Here is a 13396-nt window from a genome sequence, read left to right as displayed (position 1 = left end):
TAGCTGTTAAATTTGTTGTAAACTACTCTTTCCAAAACCTTGGAAAGAGTAGGCAAGATTGATATTGGTCTGTAGTTGCTAATATCGGTTTTATCTCCCGATTTAAAGACCGGTATGATACGCGCTATTTTTGCCATTTGTGGCACTACTCCAGAGAGTAGAGACAGATTGATGCAATGTGTAAGAGGTGCAGTTATTACATTGGAGATGCTTTTCAGGATTTTACTTTTAGATACCATCTGTACCAGCTGAGTTTGAATTCTTCATATTCATGATTATTTTATGCACTTCATCGCAGTTAGTTGGATTCAGGAAGAAAGAGCCCAGTAAGACTACCTGATAGGTAGTCTTTAAACGAGGCATCCTGAGGCTGACGGATTTTACTGGATATGTTGCTACCAATGGAGACAAAGTAGTTATTGAATTCGTCGGCAAGACTGTTGTTTCTGGTGGTGTTGCCTGTATTATTATCATGGTCAGGGAATACAGGAGTTTTTTGGCTTCTGTTTAAGACCTTGTTGAGTACTCTCCAAGATTTCTTGGAATCACCCTGTGATTCGTTTATCAAATCGGCAAATTACTCTTCCGCTTTCTGATAATATGTGTAAGTTTATTTCTATAATTAATATATGCATTTTTATTATTATGGTTAGGTCTATTTATGTATCTTTTATATAATTTATTTTTATGCTTAATAGACTTTAATATGCCCTTAGTGATCCATGGATTTTGAGTAGTTGTATTACATATGATTACTTTCTCAGGAATGGTCCTTTGAATAGAGTCGGATATTTCTTTGGTTAGAGTTTCAAATGCAGCATCAACATCACTACAATTATATATTCCATACCATGTCTTGGTCTGCAGGTCCTCACTTAGACGTCATATGGTTTCTTCATTGAGTAATTTTAATTTTATTATATGACGAGTAGGTGGGGGCCTAGCAGGGAGGTCAATGAATAATACAATAGGGAAATGATCAGAAATCTCAGAGAGTACAGTTCCAGAAGTAAGCGTGACGTTTTGAAGATTTGTGATGAAATTATCAATAATTGACTTAGTTGAGTGAGTGACTCTGGTATAAGTATTTATTATGGGAAAGAATGATGAAGAGTGTAATGTGTTTATAAAGTCATTTTTGGCTGTCTCATCCTTGGAAAGATCAACATTGAAGTCGCCAAGGAGGACACAGCTTTTGTTATTATTATTTATAGAAAATAATGCTTCCTCCAATTTAGTCCTAAAGATTTCAAGATCAGCGTCTGGGGGACGATATATTATACCAATAATGAGGTTTTTCCTGCTTTTTCCGTTTATTTCAACAAAAAGGGAGTCACTGTGGTTGTCTGCTATGACAATGTCATCACATATCCTCACGTTGTAAGGGGAGGAAATATATAGGCACACGCCACCGCCAAATCTGCCACATCTGTTCTTAGTCAACAACTTATAGCCATTAAGATTTAAGATGTCAGTGTATGACTTGTCATGCAGCCAAGTTTCACTGCAGCCAATTGCATTAAAGCTGCAGCCTGTGTTTGCCCGAGGTCACGCTCCTGTGTGGGATCTCAGTCTTCCACCACTTAGTATGACCATTAACCCTTTTCGCCTCCTTGTCTTCGCTCACATTTATACATTTATGTGTAAATGAAACATCAATATTACATACATGTTTGATACTGATCAAACATCGTGACAATAATAACACATACTTTCACAATAGTCAATTTAACACATAATCATAACTATGAATGTGGATTCTCTTAGTTAGCAGGTTAAAACACTCAAGTATCTTCAAAACGTATTTTGACAAGCTGGTGACCTCTAGGTCAAGCTCAAGCGTGGGATTGCAGTCTTCCACCCACGGTATCACTGTCAGCCCCTTGTCCTTACTCAACTCTTAATACATTCATGTGTAAATGAAACATCAGTGCTATGATGCTGCTCGAGTTGCTACTAACTATACAATATTGCAAAGCAGAATAAAATAAAGTATATTGCAGCTTACTCTAACTTTGATTAACATGTCTCATTCTCATTAGCTAACGATGAGCATGGGCTTCCCTAGTTAGCAAATTGAGATATTCAAGCAGTTTCAAAGTATATTACAGCAAAACAAAATAATATAATATATTACAAAATTGTGGGTTGCTGTGCCTCAGAACAAGTCTTCATCTAATCGATGACTTTTTAAACTATTCATTTACTATGTTAGGTCAAGCTGACTTTGGCACCATCTTCTGGTGAAATTTGGAACGGGAATGGAGGTTTACTGGTTCAACCAACAAATTCCCCTTTATCAATTTAACAAGAGTTAATTTTGAAGAACTAACTTTTAAGTAACCCCTACTCAGGCCCCCTTCTTCAGGTCTTCCATGTCAAGCTTTGAAATTTAGAATTTCATCTTAGCCAATTCGTCTGGGCCAAATCCACACCATCTTTTACCCTCCTATCCACCATGTAACTCGACACCCCCTTCTCGGATTTAGGACCAGGCGACAAAGCCGCCTTGCCCCGCACCTTGGTCGGAAGGCTACACTGGCATCTCATCCTCGGAGTCAAAAATTTTCACAACTTCCCCGGCAGGGCAAACAGGTAGCAGTCTGTCAGGCGGGGTGAAACAGCCCCCTTCCGCAATTCGTTCCAGGGCCTGAAGCAAGTGCTCTATCAAACGCGCCAACGTGCTGGTCGCTGGTGTCGTTATTGCTGGCATGGCCGGATCCCTCAGCCAGGGCTCTCAATTCTGGAGGTGTATCTTCACCCAAAGGGCTACCGTCAGCATAAAAGTCCCAGTTGTCCTCTTCGCCCATTTTGACGTCGTCGGCCACAGAATTGTCCTCCAAATTCTCGTCCGCAGGCCGGGCAGGGCTAGCAGGGGACTCACCTGGCGATTGGTCACCGGGCATCCCGTAGCAAAGGCCATCACACTCGTAAACAGAGCCTCGGGGTGTATGGTGGCGGACGTAAAAGTCATTGGGCACAGGCCGATGTGCAAGGTTAACAGCCACACATCGGCCGCAATGCCAGTGGGACATGACGCATCGAGACCCGTTCGGGTGGCAATAAGCCATGTGAACCAGAGGACAGATGGTGCCATGTCTCGAAACGAGAACAACACATGGTTTTGGTGGGCCATTGGACGTCTCGAGTAGTGTTGCTGACGTCATCAGGTCAGAACAGCCACCCCATCCAAGGCGCACCACCTCAGTTTGCTCTCCTCGCTTGACATAGAGACCATCAGGGGTGAGCCATGTATGGCCTGTAAGGGATGTGGTAAAGCAACAGCTCCCCACAAACGCCCTTCCCACCGTCCAGGCAAATTTTGCTAAATTCAATCCACAAAGAATGCACCTGGGTGCATTCGAAACACGATTTACTGTCTGAAACACAAGAGACACACAAGTTTAGAACATAGAACGGTCAAACCATCCTCATTAGGCAGGCTTCTCAGAGCCTTGTTAAGGAAACGTTTACTGTTCGAAAAAGTCATAACTTAACACAACCAACTCCAGCACGGTTCCCATCCTGGATAGGTTCCGTTCTAGTTGTACTAAGTTCATCTTGTTTTTCCTTTTTTCAATCACTTCACTGGTTTCTTTTATATCAAACAAATTATTTTAGGTTCATTACCTGACATGTTTCGGCGGTTTCTTCCGCCTTCATCAGAGTGACACCGATGTGATTGTGACGCGTCTTTATCAGCTGATGGATGAAGGCGTGGTCACGCCCTCTGCTGTCCATTCACCTTTCCAGAATGCTGTTCCAGGTTGTAGAGCACATGTAGGCTCCCTCATCCCTGTTGATGGTCCTCGGGCCCCGCTTACGGATCTCAATGGCCTCCCTGATCCAACGCTGATGTTTGTTTTCTTCAGTGCGGATGACTCTGGCCTTTTCCCAGTCCATGATGTGGTTTTCTCTTTTACAGTGATCGGTAATGGCTGACTTGTAGTGTTCCTGTTCTGCTTGTAGTTTTAGTGCTCGTTTGTCTTGTTGCTGTCTCCTTATCACACTCCTTCTTGTGTTCTATTTTTCTTGTGATGAAGTTCCTCCCTGTCTCCCCGATGTATGATTTATTGCATGATTTGCATGGAATTTCGTATATGGAATTGCATTTATTTTCCGGGTTAACTTTGTCTTTTGGGCGGACCAGTATTTAACGAAGTGTTGTATGTGGTTTGATAGGTGTGTTTATGTTGTATTTTTTCATGGCTCTTTTGATGCGTTCCGTAATTCCTCTCACATACGGCAACGTCACCATTCCGCTGGGTTCTTGTTTCCGTGTTTGTCAACAGGGATGAGGGAGCCTACATGCTCTCTACAACCTGGAACAGCATTCTGGAGAGGTGAATGGACAGCAGAGGGCGTGACTCACCTGTCAAATCTGACAGGTGAGCCACGCCTTCATCCATCAGCTGATAAAGACGCATCACAATCACATCGGTGACACTCTGATGAAGGTGGAAGAAACCGCCGAAACATGTTAGGTAATGAACCTAAAATAATTTGTTTGATATAAAAGAAACCAGTGAAGAGGTTCCGTTCTAAGTGGAGTTTGTCATTGGAGCCGGGGATGTAATTTCCTCCGGTCGTCCTCTACTTATTTCCCAATAACCACTGCTTTTGGTCTCGGGTAATGGGGCACACGAGGCATTACTTTACCCTCGTGCCTAGTCCTCCCCCTTCTTGAGGATGAAATTACTTCAAACAAATTCATCCTCAAATTCACATTTGCAAATCACATGCATGTCAGATTAGCAAAATTGGCTGGTGTGTCAAAACACCAAGTTCGCATGCTTCTACATTACCAGCGTGCGGGGGGGGGGGGGGGGGGGGGGCTGCGGCTTTATGATAGCGTGGGTCTGGTCAGCCCGCATGGTCAACATTGATGAGCCGGGCCCCCCCTTCGTTCATTCGGGCTGCCCGCCCCGGGGATGCGCACTGAGGAGTGGAGCGAGGCGGGGCCGGGTCCCCCGGAATAGGTCAAAATCGTGTGAAACTAACACAAATAGTGGATGACCAAATGCTGCTGGGCAAATAATGCATGAACCACATTGAATGGGTATTTTTGAAACTGCAAAAGTACTAATGGTTAACAGTTTGCCAATAAATGGGAGAGAGGCATGCTTGCACTAACCGTTACAATACTGATATACGTATGTGTATTTGTGTGTCTTAAGTAGAAAGTAGAAAGTTAAGCCGCGACACCAATAATTTATGGTAGGAAGCCACAGAGGCGGCCTGGGACAAGGACCTTTGTAGCATGAGATAGAGGAGGGAAGTGAAGAAAGGGTGGTCACTCGTAATTAATGAGGGACCTTGTCCGGAGCGGTCAGCACCCCGCCAGGCCATCTGGCAACTGATATGGAAATGAGACATTACATTTGTAGAAGAGTTCCAATACTCAAATAGACATAGAGACAGACGCGTTAAAGAAATTAAACCAGTTAGTAATTGATTAAGACAAAATAAGTGAGAAGGAAGGAGTATTTGTTGATTGGGATTAAATTAGGGGTTACAGTAGGTCAATAGTTTGTGGTCAACAATGCATTACATAGAAAAAAGCGGAAGATAGTTCAATGAGGAGATATTGGGAGTAGTCTCCTCATTGTAGTAGTTTCCTGGTATAGATAGGTTAGCAACACGAGAGATTTAGAGGTTCAAAAGAAAGACATTTAAAAGGAAATCACATTTTTGATTTGGACAATTGCAGGCTAACAGGACCATGAGGAAGAGCAGCTGAGAAGCGGGATCCAATGGGATCGAGGAGTTTGGAAATTCACAACACCATATTCCAAGTTACATTTTTGAGCAAGCATGACACAGGTAATAATGTTTGAGAGGTCGAGACGTAGATCAGGGCAAGATTTGGAGCGCAGATGCTTAATGAGTTAATTTTGAATACTGATATTGAAGACACAACCTAGATCTCATTAAATTACATTACATCTTTACACAAGAGTCGGAAGCTGGATCCAAAATTGAAGGCTTGAAGTGGGAAAGACAGAAGGATGAGGGATCTAAGAGAGGAATGGAACGCGGGGAGCTTGGAGTAAGCCCCCTGGGGGGGGATGTGGTATGCACATGGAGCAAGGAGTGGTCTCAGCGGTTCCAACTCAAATAATTAGAAGAAGGAAGGGATTAGAATCGAAAATAAGAAAACAACAGACAAAATGGATCTCATAAACAGGATGAGTTTGCAGGACTTACTATATAAAAACAAGATGGCTGTTACTAGGAGAACTTGAAGTTTGACAAACAAACATTATTAGCGAATTGATGGCAGCAGCTATATTTGGAGATAATCTCACGAGTTTGAGGTCCCAGTCTGTCACTCTCAGTGCCAGGATCCCTGAAACTCTATCCGGAGACTCCGCTTACAGCCGTCGATGACTACAAAACGGTGCCTGGCTTTGAGGCACTTTTGACCTTTGGCAAGAACGAAGAAAGACAGTTTTTTTGCTTGGAAGGGGCAAGCGACTCTCCGGAGGAAGGACGACATCCTCGGAGACGAGAAAAGACATTGAGAAGCGGAGGAACTCACAATGCTGAAAATTGACTCATTAATGACGTAAGGAAGCAGGGAGAGGTGCTTGGATGGTGTAACAGAGGCAGGATTTTTAAGAAAAAAAAAGGGGGGAGTGAGACTCGCCAAGAGGGGCAATAAAGAGAAGCAGACTGAAACATTTTCGAGCTAGACAACAGGAAAAAGTGTGTGTGTGTGTGTGTGGGGGGGGGGGGGGGAGTCAAATGATGACCTGAAAAGCCAGAGGGAATAGTCTGACTATGCTTTCTTAAATTTAATTAGGATAAGTAGTAGGGATCGAATTTGTAGGAGCAATCTGAGGTTATGGAGGCTCCCTCGCAGATAGACATATATGACAATGCGATGAATCGGATTGGCGAGTTTATGGAAAATTTAATTGGAAATTTTACAATAGGTCTGGTTGACGAGTATGTCCAAATGAGAAGAGTTACGTTTAGGAGTCAATGTTTGCCTGCTCACTAACATACTAACTTTGCTTAGTGTGGGATGAGAGCTGAGTGATAGTGACGAATGAGTGTGTCTGTGAGTGTGTGGATGGGTGCGTGCGCGTGTGATCGTCTATGACTGTGTGTGCGCAGTATGAGTGGTCAGAGAGGTCTGAAGTTGGGGTGATGTGATCGCAATTGAGGATAAAATTCCTGTCACCTAAAGGGGTGGTACAGATTGGAGGGACTGGAACTGGCAAGTGATGAGTTCTGACCGGAACCATGGTTCAATGATCAATCAGGGGCACCATCGACAACAAAATGATTCGATAGAGAAGGCCCATTTCAGTGATATGGTCAGACAAGACAGAACTAGCATCGAACATCAAGACTTTGGACGATTTAACGTGTGACGACTTTGGGCTCACCCGATGGGTTGACGGACTAGGTGGACAGTGACCAAATGTTTGACGCTTGAGCTTGCTTGCGACAAGAGCACGCTCTGCTTTGTTTGTCTGCGTGACTTGACTTTTTGCAGCATCAGCCGCCAGCCAAGGAGCGGATTGCGCTTTGTCTGCATAACTTGTTTTCATTTTTGCAGGTTGTTCGTGGAAAGTTTGTGTTGAGTTTACAAGAATATGTTAACCCTTGCCCTTTTGTTTTTTGTGATGAATTTGTTGATGACATGGTTTTCAGGACATGATCTGTGGGCGCCAGGATTCATTTTATGACTGTTTTTATTTTGATACTTGATGTCTGTGTAGTATTTGTGTGCACAAATGTCAGCTGTCAGGGCTATATGCTTACTGACAGGAGTGCGATGATTTTTGTTTGTGTTGCCGAGTGTGTGGTGGACAGTCAATTTTCAGGGACTTAAGGTGACGGTCCCGAGGCCAGCCAGGCCCTAGAGGTTCCGCGGGCCTGGCTACGTTGAGTGTGGTGATGTGGGGGGACACTTTGTAGGTTCCTCTTGATACGTAATGACACATTGCGTGAATGTGTTAAAGGGGGGAGTGGTAAAATAGAAATGGGTGAGTAGATTTCAATTTTTAATTGTGAGATTCAAAGTTTTTTTTTCCAAATTCACTTGTTTTTTTTTAAGCTTTAACAGGACATGCCAGAATTCAACGAGCAGTGATGGAAGGAGCAGACGAAGCATCTTGGAAGAAAGGGAGTTAATGGGAGACAACAACCTGGAATGGATCCAAAGCGTGGTAACACTCTAGTGACAATAAGGCATAAGGTTTTTCAATGACAAAGCACAAAAGACCAATCATACAGCCATTAGGGAATGGACAGTAGCACAATACACAATGAATGTCGGAGGAAGACAGGGCCAGAAACAAGGAATAGGGGAAATTTCTGAACTTGTGACTGCATTAAAGCTGCTATTACAGGGCAAATGTTTAATTACACACTTTAGGACGATTAGTTTGCATAACGAATATCGAAAGGACTTGAGTAGTTGTACCGTTTTGGAAATATTACATGAGCGTTGTTTCAGAATGATGACTGATTTGAACAGTGAGGTGTCTCGAACATAAGACACGGATACATAAATGTACAGATCAAGGGAACAACAGTGTTGTGAGTGGTACCAGTTTGAGAATGCTACGCATCTTTAAACTAAAGAAGGAATTTGGGGGTGGAAAATAGTATTTGGACGGGGAAAGAGCGATTGAAGTGACATGATTGACGGGACTTCAGAGAGATGACAGTGTGATTGAGACAGTGACATCTGCAGCAGGAAAGGCTACCAGGAACAGGTAGAATTTACATTGTGACTGGGGGGGATCTAGCCACGCTGTCAGCACGACGAGAAATGAGGGGAATGATTTATAAGTCCTGGGGTGTTAGGTTGGTTTGTTTGTTTGTTTGTTTGCTTATTTGCTTGTTTGTTTCAGGTATCACGTGGGCCTCTGGAAAAGAGGGGTAGGTGTCGGGAGCCCTCAGGGGTCCCGATGGGCATTTCGACGAGACGATTGACAGCTTTTTCCTTGTTGCCCCATCATCGCCAAAAGATTATTTGAGGGGGCTGGCAACACTGGAGCAATTGGGTTGTGTTGCCTCGCCAGCGGTGGCCTACGGGGCTGGAAGGACGTCGGCCCGCGCTGCTGCCTTTGGCATTATGACTTCACATGTTTGCACTGTTAACGTCGCTTGATACAGACAGTAGCTATAGCTTGTCGTAGGTCGCCTGGCCGCTGACCGGGGCCTTGCACGGGATTCAACGGCCGTCATGGGCAACAGAAGGACATTGAACGGACAGCCGGCCCAGGACAATGCCGTCTAGGGCTACTCCCCACTGACGGCTCAGTGGACTGGATTTCACATCTGCACGCGCTTGTACATGCGAGGGGGGCAGCGCGACGGGGGCTTTAATTTTCTTGCATGTTATGATACCGTAATTGCCGGACTATAAAACGCACCGGATTATAAACCGCACCAGCTAAAATTCAGGGATATTTTGTTTTTTTTTCTTACATAAGCCGCACCGGTCTATAAGCCGCACGTGCACACGAGTTTTTTTTACAAAGAAAGACAGTACATAGAAAGCCTTTTTAACGTTTTAATAACATACTTGAACATGTCTTTCTAAACATTGCCTGTGACACAGCAGTAGTACCGCAGCAACGCGGAAGTGTGCACGCGAGTTATTAGCAAAGAAAGACTGGACACAGAAAGTTTTTTTAAAGCTTTAATAACATACCTTAACATTTCTTTCCAAACACTGCCTGTGACGCGGCAGTAATACCGCAGCAACACGGAAGTAACACAGCAAAGTCACTGAGACGCGGCGGTAACACAGCAGCAACACAGTAGCACAGCACTAAGAGGGCTGGTTAAAAAAAACATACCAGTAAAAGTAAAAAAAGAGCCGTCTTCATCTTCCTCCTGTGCACTGAAACCATCGAAGTCTTCCTCCTTAGTGTCCAATTGGAATAGCGTTAGATATCCTTCGCCGCACACTTTCTCAGTCTCTCTTTCGTCGTCGGTTTTATGCATTTCTTCGAGTGTGAAGAGGGTCTGTTCATGCTAATCTTATTCATGCACGAAGCGCTAAATTACATTAAACCAGCGAGCGACTGTCACGTGCTGGTGCCACCTGCGACGGGACCACGCCCCCCCTGTCAGTGGAATCACCGTCACCTGCCACGGGTTCATGGACAGTGCTATATCAGCGCCGCAAGCGCAGAACCGAGTGCCAGTCTGTCCCTTGATGCTGCTTCGCTCATCAGTCCCGGAAAAACTTGACTCGCTTGACTATTCAAAACCCCCGCAGAACCGTTTGTCCTCTCCAGCCCGATCGCCGCTCCAGCGCCGGCTGTTCCCATCATCCCCTTCCAATAAAGTCCGTCGTCACGCACTTGGCTGTACTGTCCGATCCTTAACAGCGACACGTATAGCTTAAAAGCGGCATCATATGTATTTCTTTTGTCCCCCATAATGACGGTTTGTGTATAAAAGCTTCCTGTCTTTGTATGAATGTGGGTGTGTGCGTGATGAGCGAAATGTAAACACAAACGAGTACGTCTTCTTCGGCCCATTATCTCTTCTTCGCCTGTCTCGCTCTTGCTTCCTGCTAGAGCGCCCCTTGGAGACCGGAGGCCGTAAAAATCCATAAGTATGCTCCAGAGTAGACACAAGATAATGTCATCAACATCGACTGCCTTTGGCTTAAAAGCGGCATCATATGCATTTCTTTTGTCCCCCATGATGACGGTTTGTGTATAAAAGCTTCCTGTCTTTGTGTGAATGCGGGTGTGTGCGTGATGCGTGAAATGTAAACACAAACGAGCACGTCTTCTTCGGCCCATTATCTCTTCTTCGCCTGTCTCGCTCTTGCTTCCTGATAGAGCGCCCCCTGGAGGCCGGAGGGCGTAAAAATCCATAAGTACGCCGCGCCGCCGTTTAAGGTTCAAAGTAACCTGAATAAAATGCATTAAAAGTTCACATTCATTACAACTTGTTTTTAGTGAGCAAAATGTCTGAAGAATTTAATTTAAATGCTGATTGATTGGGTTTTAATACAATGCAGATGGTCCAAACAGCGCCACTGCTTTGTGTAATCTCTGAGTGACATGGCAGAGTAAGAGAAAGGGTTTAGAGCACAGGTGTCAAACTCAAGGCCCGGGGGCCAGATACGGCCCGCCACATCATTCTATGTGGCCCGCGAAGACAAATTGTGCATCAAATTCGTGTGTCATTACTAGAATTGCAAATTGTCTTCACTTTTAATATCTTTTTTTAAAATATTTGACCAGTTTTTACTCGTCTGATTTGAAAACGAGTTATTTGTCAGTTTGTTTTGTAGCTTTTACTGTATATAATAGTGTTAAGAGTAAAAGTGATCAAGTCATCACAAAAATCACGAAAAAAATCTTATATAAGCCGCACCTGACTATAAGCCGCAGGGTCCAAAATTTTGGAAAAAAGTCGCGGTTTATAGTCCAGAAATTACGGTAATTAGTTTTTATATACCTCACTATTTTACCTCGTTGTTTTGCCGTATTTATTTATTTCATTATGTCACCTCATTTCTTTGCCTCAGGCGGCTCGGTGGCGCAGTGGGTAGCACGTCCGCCTCACAGTTAGGAGGGTGCGGGTTCGATTCCACCTCCGGCCCTCCCTGTGCGGAGTTTGTATGTTCTCCCCGAGCCCGCGTGGGTTTTCTCCGGGCACTCCGGTTTCCTCCCACATCCCAAAAACATGCTTGGTAGGCCGATTGATCACTCCAAATTGTCCCTAGGTGTGAGTGCGAGTGCGAATGGTTGTTTGTCTCTGTGTGCCCTGCGATTGGCTGGCAACCGGTTCAGGGTGTCCCCCGCCTACTGCCCGATGACGGCTGGGATAGGCTCCAGCACGCCCGCGACCCCCGTGGGGACTAAGCGGTTCAGAAAATGGATGGATGGATGGATTTCTTTGCCTCGTGGTGTGTTTACGATATGACAATGCTGGTTTGTATTTGGGGGACATGGTTCTGTTCATTACTGTTTTTGGGGCTCATGCTACGCTTTGTGGAATGTGATGTGTGCCGGAGCTCCCTTCACATGGCTGATGCCAGATGAGGGGGGTCTCTGGGGGTGTAGAATGGGCTTCCCTCTTTTTCCTCGTCATTAGATTGGCGAGGTTTTTTCGACGGTGGTCCGGCGACTTTTTGGGGCTTCTAGCGGGCCACAGCAACGTTCTCTCTCCAAATCTATGGCGTGGTTAAAATAGCACCGGCGGGTGCAGTCGGCGTCAATTGGTTAAACGGGTTGGGGGAATTCAATCTTGGTCATGTGTGGTTCCTGAGAAGCCTCAGATTGTCGTCAGGGAGAACTTCGATATTAACTTGGGTTGAATTTTCTTAGTTAAAGTACCGTAATTTTCGGACTATAAGTTGCAGGGTTTTTTTCATAGTTTGGGTGGGGGGGGGGGTGATTTATAATAAGGAGCGACTTGTGTGTTTTTTTCAAAAATAAAAAAAAAATTAAAACAATTACTGTAATTTGAATTTCAAGTGACGTCAGCAGCGTGACTCGCCGTGGCGCGGCGGTTGTTTACATAAAGGACAAAGATTCGATCACGGGATGACGAAGATGACAAAGGGCCCCACTTACTACCGGCATCATTAGCGGCTTTGTTTGTAAGTGACACGGAGGACGAAGAGTTTGAAGGATTTAAGAATTTGGAGTGACACAGAAGGTTTGAAAAACTATTATGGCTTTTACGCACGCCCGGTCCTACTCTACGGAGCTTTCTTTCACCTCCGTGGATTGAAGTCGGGGGCTGGCGCTCGGCAGGGTGTGTTAGGGTTTTCCAGGTTATCTTTATCATAGGATTATGTTGGAATGCAACAGGTAATAAATACCTTACCTTGTCCTCCTTATCACAAGATCGTAAAACATCCCCTGAGATGTTTAGACTAGAGGACAAGGGCTTTCTATTCAGCCCACTCATACCCCCACTCTGTTCCTCCTAATAAATATGCCCTTGCAGGAAGGAGACCTTTCAGACTTCATTCGATAATCGCTGTTCAGACAGCGACGAATGGACTCTCCACCTGCAGGTGTCTAAAAGAACTTGCCTTGTCTCTTGTGGTTCTTGCAAAATAAGTTGGAGTGAGCAAATCTCTAACATTTTGGTGCCGAAACCCGGGATCCTCATACCCACCATCTGACCGGCGAAGGAGGACGTGCTGCATTGTCGACAAGCCAGCGTCCATTAGGAGGACCTGGAAAAGAAAGTCCTGGGAAGAGAATTCTTCGCTGGGCCAGCATCTTAGGTCTGCCTTCGTCTGACAGAGGTGGATTGACGGGATCCGGCGGTGCAACGAACCAGGGGACAAGTAAGTTAAAGCGCTATGAGATACGGCTTTGGTTTGTCCGGGCTATGAGATACGGCTTTGGTTTGTCCGGGCTATGAGATTCGGCTTTGGTTTGTC

The 13396-nt window shown here is 44.9% G+C and overlaps 1 long non-coding RNA gene across 1 annotated transcript in view; it reads left to right on the top strand.

Annotated features, from left to right (window-relative positions):
- The window catches only part of LOC125975303 (uncharacterized), a 129361-nt gene extending 116327 nt beyond the window's left edge, over positions 1–13034 (top strand). Inside the window, exon 2 of the long non-coding RNA XR_011087610.1 lies at positions 12776–13034. This is a non-coding gene — a long non-coding RNA (uncharacterized lncRNA). The remainder of the gene's footprint in view (positions 1–12775) is intronic.
- Positions 13035–13396: the final 362 nt, after the last annotated feature.

This window comes from Syngnathus scovelli, chromosome 10 (assembly GCF_024217435.2).
Source record: "Syngnathus scovelli strain Florida chromosome 10, RoL_Ssco_1.2, whole genome shotgun sequence".
NCBI classification, from domain to species: Eukaryota; Metazoa; Chordata; class Actinopteri; order Syngnathiformes; family Syngnathidae; genus Syngnathus; species Syngnathus scovelli.
This window is presented reverse-complemented; position numbering and strand designations above follow the sequence as displayed.